This window comes from Nannobrachium achirus (assembly GCF_963921795.1).
Source record: "Nannobrachium achirus genome assembly, chromosome: 7".
NCBI classification, from domain to species: Eukaryota; Metazoa; Chordata; class Actinopteri; order Myctophiformes; family Myctophidae; genus Nannobrachium; species Nannobrachium achirus.
This window is the reverse complement of record NC_137816.1, coordinates 70,922,383-70,931,462: the sequence shown is the minus strand read 5'-3', so window position 1 is coordinate 70,931,462 and position 9,080 is coordinate 70,922,383.

Below are 9,080 nucleotides of genomic sequence, written 5' to 3'. Positions count from 1 at the left end.
TGGTAATGCATTTCTGCTGAAGCCAGAGCTACCAGCCTTTCCGACAGTCCTCCGCCGTTCGCGGGCCTCTCTCCTCTACTAACTAAGATACATTTTGCAGTCCCATTTTATACATCTTACACAAGCATTGGGGGAAAAGCAGAGGAGGGGTCAAAGACTCCTATGTCACAGGTCATCAGCTAATCTGAAACACACACAGACAACTGTCTCCGTCTCTCTCCCTGCTTACGAATAGAATCGGGTGTCGGTGCCCTGTAGTTTTCCGCTGCCTGTGGGCATGGGGGGGCAGGCACAGTTCATGACCTAATCCTTGGTTCACTATTTTTAACTCCAAGCAAATGTAATGTAAATGTCTTAAAGTACAGTTCCCTACCTTATTATTCAATGTGTATACTGTATGTCTCACTTATATAAACCTAAACCCTTAAAACATATGTTTGCATCCTACCATTTAAAAGAGTGTAAACCTTAATTAGTACTTTGCTAAAACGATCTACAGTATGTAAAAGAGGACAGGGGCTGAAACCCCAAAGCCTCCAGCTAGATGAGAATCCCGACACCTAAGCAAGCCTCAAAGGGTTTAAAATAGAATGAGCCCTTTGTCATCCCTGCTTGCCACTACAGGTGGTCAGTCAATCAAGAGACCAGATCTAAATGCAGAGTAACACAAACAAACCTAATCAGATCTCGTCTTGCCTTGGTAGAGGTTTGGAGGCTGCCTAAACAGCCATTTGCTCAAGTTCCCCACTACATTATAATAGTTGATATTATGCTGAATTATTATGCGTTATTGTCTGATCAGATATACTTCACATCCCCTCTTCGAAATATAGACAATATATTTCGACACCCAACTGATCAGACATACATGGTAACTACAGGTCTACATACATATTACAGCTTAAAGTTACATTGTTCCAAAAACGATTCCCTCCATCCATCCGTGTAATCTGATTGTAACACAGTTCACTGTCGCTATGGTCAGTAAAAACTATGGGACAATTAGACTATCATGTTTACTTAACCAAACCCAAGCAACTAAATATTAAATAAAAACATGATCATCATCTCAAGTATCATCTTAATAATACCTACTAAAATGTTCAAATTGTATCCTAGTTGACTGTCCCCTCTGGGCAGTGAAACAACTACAACACAATTTAGAACGTCAAAATATTTGAATAAACCTAAGGTATATGAGCTATATGGGAGTCCGTGACTGTACAGGAACATAATAAACCAATGTAGTTTGGATCATCGCCTGTAGTAGGATGCAGATAAATAATACCTTAATGAATGCAAAAGTAAGCCAGACATGGTAAAATCCATACACACCGAACTAGAAACAAGTATTCCTATCCACCTTTTTTTGGGCATGGCCAAAATGTTATCTGCCATGATTGTAGGGGATTTACGGAATTGTATCTGTAAAATCATAGACACACACTTGTTTTCCTGAGACTAAACGCAAAATGAATGTCTTTTCTTAAACTTAAAAAGGGAAAAACGCGAAAAATGATCTTCTTCTTTGTCTTCATGTACACAATGCACACAAAAAATATGCGCTTTACTTTGGCCATACTGACTGAGCAAAAGATAGAAAGAAAGAGTTAGAAATTAGATAGAGCATAGGGATAGAGTGTGAAGGACACACGTGCCACAGGATAGCACTGAAAGGGGGTTATAGTTGTGTCAAAAGTGACACTGGGGCGTGGCAAGGAACTGTCATCTTTCTTCTTTCAGGGAAAGGGGAATGACACATCAGGGGAAGGGGCATGGAGTGCTCCTCTCATCTTCATCTCAAACTGTCCCCGTCTCGCCAAAAGGTACCAGGCTCGTTATCGATTGGATCCATCATCGCAGCATCTCCTTCTATGGCTGGCTTCCTCCACTGTAGGTCACCATAGTCAACCTTTCTCCAATTGTTTGAATTCTGTCTGTAGAATAAACCCATCTGACGGCTCGTTGGCTCCATCCTCTCCTGCTGGTGGCTCGTGCGTCTCCAAGATAGATGCAAAAGCGGTTCCTCTCTTTGGTTGCACTGTCTCCAAAAATGCGTTCTCTTGTGACAGATATAACAGGGTGCTTTCAATTTCCCTCGTCGTCTCTGCTGCTGTGGGAATGGTGGACGCACTGCACAGTCTCTCGTGAAATGGGTCATCGCTCCACAGGTGTAGCAGCCTGCATAATACGATGGGATCTGTTGTATCCTCTGGAACTGGTTTGTTCGATAGGCATCATACTCTGGAACTGGTGCATACTGCGGCACCACTTGTTCTGCGTGCTGGTAGCTGACAGTCGGCTCAGCACATGGCAATGGCTGACTTCCTTCTTGTAGTCGTCGTTTCTCCATGATCTCTGCCAGTTGGGCCTCGTTCAACTTCCTTTTTATGGCTAAAGCCTGCGACTTCTCGTCGGCCTCTCTCTTACGGACTAAATTCACAACGTGTGCCACTCGTTTCGTGTAGGACTTAATGTTCATTGCAGAAAGTTCCCATACAAGCTCAAGCTCAGATATCATCGCTTCTGGTAAGCCCTGATTGATTTTACACCTAACCATAGCTTCATCCACATCACTCCGGGTAGCATTTCTTCCTGTCAAATCTGCCCACTGCTCGTACACTCTGGAAATGTAGCTATTTGGGTCTTCCTCCTCTCGTAGTGGGTCAATAACTACAGAATCCAAGGTCCTATTCCACGGATAGTGGACACTAAACGCACGCCCCAGCACACCCCTGTGCTCGGCGAAAGGGACTGCGTCATATTCTCCATTCTCGATGTATTGAGTTAGTCCTGCTTCGGTCAAGATGTCAGTCAACACCTGTTCTCCAGTGGGTCCCGTTGCACGTGTAACTAGCCTCTTAAAATCACCCATCGCTAATGGAATATCCAAGACAAGCTTCTCCAACTTGTTAAGCCATCCGCAAGCTCCTTCTTCAAGATTTGGCAAATGACGCTCAAGGTGTAGAACCTCCATGCTTGACAACGGCTTATAGTCCAGAATCTGGTTTCTGAGGAACACTGGTGCTTGTTTCACAGTGTACTGAGACCTCCTTTCATCCTCCTGTCTCGGTTCAGGACTCCTGCTCTGTGGTGCGCTTGCTCTTCTGATGACACGCTTGGTAGTTTGACAGTGGTCGTCATCTGTTCTTCTGCGCTTCCTCGTCTCCTGAGGGTTCATTAGGTTTTGACTCTCCTCAGCCATACTTCTTCGGTAAACACCTGATTTCTTAATCTTCCACAAAATGTCATCAAAAGTCATTGTTAGCTCAGTTTCTGCCGCTGAAAGCTGACTCAGTTTTTTAGTCAAACGGGAACACTGTGCTCGGTGTCTCTTCAACTTCTTGCCAATAGCGATCAAAGTTTCAAAAAGGTTTCTCTGCTCCTCATCGCTGTCACTGTCACTGTCTCTGTCACTGTCACTGTCCACTCGAGACTCCGTAGAATCTTCCTCTACTGTGCTGGTGTCGTCCGGTAGACAGGAACGTTCTGTGCACTTCCTGCCAACATGGCGGGCACGCCAATGTCCTCTGTCGCACTCACGGTGAGCACTCTCCTCACTGTGGCGTCTGCTGTAATCACTGTGTCGGCTGTCCTTGCTGCGGCGGTCAGCAGCTCCTCGCACTGTAGTATTCACCTTTCTCTTGTGCAGGCTGCGGCCTGTTCTGCTTGGTTCCGGTAGATCTGCTGGTGTCATCGCTGACTCCTCCTCTCCATGACTCGTCCTGGTGCTCAGTCCAAAAGGTACTGCTACTGCTGCTGCGGTCGTAGCTTGCTGCTTCTCCTCTCCTAATGGAGACTCTTCTCGTCGTGCTGTTAGTGTCAATGTCTCTATACAGGGAGGCGGCCTGCTCTCTGCCCTCTGTGGCTGTGATAAGCATGCCAGAGGCTCAGGTGGAAAAAGTGGTGGCTCTTCACATGCTGACAGATGTGATGTCACATGTTGTTGAGCTGGTTCGCATACTGTAGCAGAGCTAATCAGCCGCTTTGCCTCTTTAAAAAACATTGCCAAGACGGCCAACTCAACACGACGCTTCTCTGTCCGCTTTGCTGTTTTCTGACCTGCTCTATACGTACTGACCAGAATTTGCATTTTCCTAATTCGCTCTATCTCAAATGTTCCCTGGTCGAGCCAGATATCTTGCCAACGTCGTGCCCATTTTTTAGAAAGTTCTAAAACACCATTAAAAACTGTGCTACTTTCCTGTATGACCTCTGCCGGCGTCATAACTTTCTCAGAATCCATCTTAAAACTAAATGAGTAAAAAATAAACGAAGACAAAAAAGTGATGGTGTCTTGTTTACAAAAGTAATAATAATAGAGAAAGTGAAAGATAAAGAGAGAGAGTCAATCACACACTCATTCAGATCTCACTCACACTCAAATGTCACCATGTCACCCACAGGTCGGGGTCAGCAGTCACTCACAGTATGTCCCCTGCAGGCACACTCACTCACACACACACACACTCATTTGCATTGGGGGCCAATGTCTTCAACCACACACACACACACACATTTACATACAAGCCCAGTGTAACAGGCTGTCTCTTACTGCTCAACTCCTCCCCAGACTTTCACACAGAGAGGAAGAAAAATGAAGGAAGAGATTACAGAACAGCCTAGTCTCAAAGATAAAAGACCCTAACATTCCTCACTCCTTCCCACTCAACTCCCTCTCACTCATACACAAACATTGACCATTTGCCCCCAATGTAATTACTCCCTACTTGTAAGCTAAAAGTTAACCCATTAAATTTGAAATCCCAATAAAATTGTCAAAAATAGATATATATGAAATATACCTAGTCTACTGTCTGTTACTTTTAGTTACCTACTGAATAATTACTTCTGTTAAAGTGTAACCTTTGTCTTCAAAATGTTTATCCCACATTAAAACCCCAATTACATTAATTATGTTACTTCCTTTACAACCCAAATAAATGAATGATATTGTTATGTATACCTATACCTATACCCTCCCCTCTTCGAGACATCAACCAATATGTCTCGACAACTTAAATCAATAAAAATACAAGTTACCCCCAAAATGTAGCAGAAACCCCTGACAATACTGTATGCAGCCTATGCACGCTGTGGCCCTTGTTAACCCCTTCACACACACACTCTTCCTCCCACACATTCATACAAAGAGAATACCCCCTCTACAAACCAGACAAGAATAAACCTCTATCATACACACTCAGCCTAGTAGCAGACAACGAACACACACAAGAAAAAGAAGGGAAAAGGATTGTTCAATGAAAAAGATTCAAACCATTCTAGCCGAAACGGAACCGCTGAAGTAGGTAAATTCACAGAAAGACAACAAAATTGTCCTACTGTTAAATTAAGAGGTAGCAGCCCACAGATTTGCTTAACAAAAATCTGAAACTCAAACATTGAACAAAGAGAATGAATGAAAAAAGAGAATAAAGGACAACAAAATCGAAAATACCCCCCAAAAATACGACTAAGCCCTACGCAAACAACCGGCTAACACAGGAGTGACTAGACAAAACGTAGGTCTAATACACAAGTAACTAGAAAAATTATCACCAGAGTGACTAATAAAACATCTCGACATAAAAATGACCGAGGGCCTACTCTCAAACTGACTGTCCTCAGCTCACGCCAATATACTCACAGCCAAAAAAGGTCCAAAAGGAACAAAACAACCGAACGCCATCACATCAAAGTCCTCCTCGCGTCCTCCCGAAGTTCTTTTGTGTGGAGTCCCCAAAAAAACCCCATCAATAAGGGTTTCGGCATCATTTTGTAGTAAATCAGGGTTTTGGTACCATTTCTGTTGTTTCTGGGGAATAGCTCCTATTAGACTTCTTGATTAGACTGAATTAGACTGAAATACCTAAAGGTCCAGGAGGGACTTGAGAGGAAAGATGAATGAAAGCAGCAGAGTTGTTCAGTTGTTCCTGGTCCATTTATTGACAGAGTATTGGTAATGCATTTCTGCTGAAGCCAGAGCTACCAGCCTTTCCGACAGTCCTCCGCCGTTCGCGGGCCTCTCTCCTCTACTAACTAAGATACATTTTGCAGTCCCATTTTATACATCTTACACAAGCATTGGGGGAAAAGCAGAGGAGGGGTCAAAGACTCCTATGTCACAGGTCATCAGCTAATCTGAAACACACACAGACAACTGTCTCCGTCTCTCTCCCTGCTTACGAATAGAATCGGGTGTCGGTGCCCTGTAGTTTTCCGCTGCCTGTGGGCATGGGGGGGCAGGCACAGTTCATGACCTAATCCTTGGTTCACTATTTTTAACTCCAAGCAAATGTAATGTAAATGTCTTAAAGTACAGTTCCCTACCTTATTATTCAATGTGTATACTGTATGTCTCACTTATATAAACCTAAACCCTTAAAACATATGTTTGCATCCTACCATTTAAAAGAGTGTAAACCTTAATTAGTACTTTGCTAAAACGATCTACAGTATGTAAAAGAGGACAGGGGCTGAAACCCCAAAGCCTCCAGCTAGATGAGAATCCCGACACCTAAGCAAGCCTCAAAGGGTTTAAAATAGAATGAGCCCTTTGTCATCCCTGCTTGCCACTACAGGTGGTCAGTCAATCAAGAGACCAGATCTAAATGCAGAGTAACACAAACAAACCTAATCAGATCTCGTCTTGCCTTGGTAGAGGTTTGGAGGCTGCCTAAACAGCCATTTGCTCAAGTTCCCCACTACATTATAATAGTTGATATTATGCTGAATTATTATGCGTTATTGTCTGATCAGATATACTTCAAACACACATTGATTAAGTTTAAATACTTCATAAACACACATTGCACCTCATGTTGGGATCCAGTTTGCAACCACTCCTAAATGCTTTTTTGCAGGTTAGATGCCTTGTTCAATTTAGCATTTCTCTCTTTATATGCTTTTTCATTTTGTGATCAAGTGTCTCCGACTGGTTTCGGACAGTTTCAGCCTCTGGGGGCTGTGAACCCTTTAAAACAGCCAGCGTGCATTGTGTCACCATCAGTAGGCCTATGCCTTCAGTGAAATCAGAACAATGTGCAAAACCCAAACTTAAATCAGTTAAAACCTCAAAACCTTCAGAACAGAGTCAGACCCACGAACGGGTTGCAACCATAACATTGTAACAGTGAACCATGAACCCTCGAAGGGGTTACAACCATAAAACTGAAACCATGAACCACCAATATATTGGACTTGTACCCGATTGTAGACTTGTTGTGGTTGTAGAGGTTGCTGCGTGGAAGGTTGAGTTAACTGTTGCTGTGGTTGTAGAGATTGCTGCGTGGAAGGTTGAGTTAACTGTTGCTGTGGTTGTAGAGATTGCTGCGTGGAAGGTTGAGTTAGCGGTTGCTGTGGTTGTAGAGATTGCTGCGTGGAAGGTTGAGTTAACTGTTGCTGTGGTTGTAGAGATTGCTGCGTGGAAGGTTGAGTTAACTGTTGCTGTGGTTGTAGAGATTGCTGCGTGGAAGGTTGAGTTAGAGGTTGATGTGGAAGTGGAGGTTGCTGCATGGTAGGTTGGAAATATTTGGCTTGAGGATTGAGTGTGACTGTGGGTTCCTTTCCTGTAGTAGGATTCCATTCCATCTGAATGTGTGAGTGACAAAGCTTGGCGACTGGGGGATTGTAACACTGCTATTTTTGCGTTGGTTGCTCTCAGTTGTGCATCAAGCTCCATCATTTCCTCTTTAACATTTCTTCCTCCTGCTCCATTTCCCTTTTCTTTTTCAGAATGTTTTCCTGCTCCTCCAGAGCGTACTTCTCCTTTAATGCATCACATTAGAATGCTGTCTGTTGGTTTAATTAGATTGTCCACATCATCCTCATTCTCTTGAACCATTTCCACAGCCTTTGTACTGTGTCCAAGTATTCACTTCATCCCCAAATTCCTTGATATTTATCATTTTTGCATTGAACCCTGAATCATGTTTTGCCTTCCCCTCGGGGGCAATACTGGCAACAGACCCTTCTGAGAATCTCTTGCTCCCTTGATTAAGTTTAAATGGATACAGTTTAGATACTTCATAAACCCACATTGATTAAGTTTAAATACTTCATAAACACACATTGCACCTCATGTTTGGATCCAGTTTGCATCCACTCCCAAATGCTTTTTTGCAGGTTAGATGCCTTGTTCAATTTTGCCTTTCTCTCTTTTAGCAAAGTTTCCAGTTTATCCAGTGGGCTTTAGGTGTCAATATGATTTTTCGTCTCTCCGTTTCGTGTCTCCGTTTCGACAGGACTTTGAGTGGTTTCGGACAGTTTCAGCCTCTGGGGGCTGTGAACCCTTTACAACAGCCAGCGTACATTGCGTCACCATCAGTAGGCCTATGCCTTCAGTGAAATCAGAACAATGTGCAAAACCCAAACTTAAATCAGTTAAAACCTCAAAACCTTCAGAACAGAGTCAGACCCACGAACGGGTTGCAACCATAACATTGTAACAGTGAACCATGAACCCTTGAAGGGGTTACAACCATAAAACTGAAACCATGAACCACCAATGCATTGGACTTGTACCCGATTGTAGACTTGCTGTGGTTGTAGAGGTTGCTGCGTGGAAGGTTGAGTTAACTGTTGCTGTGGTTTTAGAGATTGATGCGTGGAAGGTTGAGTTAACTGTTGCTGTGGTTGTAGAGGTTACTGTGTGGAAGGTTGAGTTAGCGGTTGCTGTGGTAGTGGAGGTTGCTGCATGGTAGGTTGGAACACTTTGGCTTGAGGATTGAGTGTGACTGCGGGTTCCAACACATTGAATGCCAAAGACGTCCACAGGAGTCTTAATCAATTAATTAAAGAAGTGCCAATAGACCTCTAAAACAGGTCCAGACGTCTTTTCATTTTTTCAATTATTCCAGTAGGTGGAGCCCTTGCGCAGCCTCTGAGTGAAGACCGGGTTGCTGGGTGACGTAATCACCCCAGCAACTGTCTGATCCAACCACATGGGGTTCTGGATCAATGTTTATCAACATTGATGGGGTGACCTGTGGAGGCCTATAAATACCTGGGTTCAGGGGGCGTTCTGAGTGGGAGTAGGTACGTTTATAGAGAAGCAAGTGATTATTGAGAGAGAGAGAGAT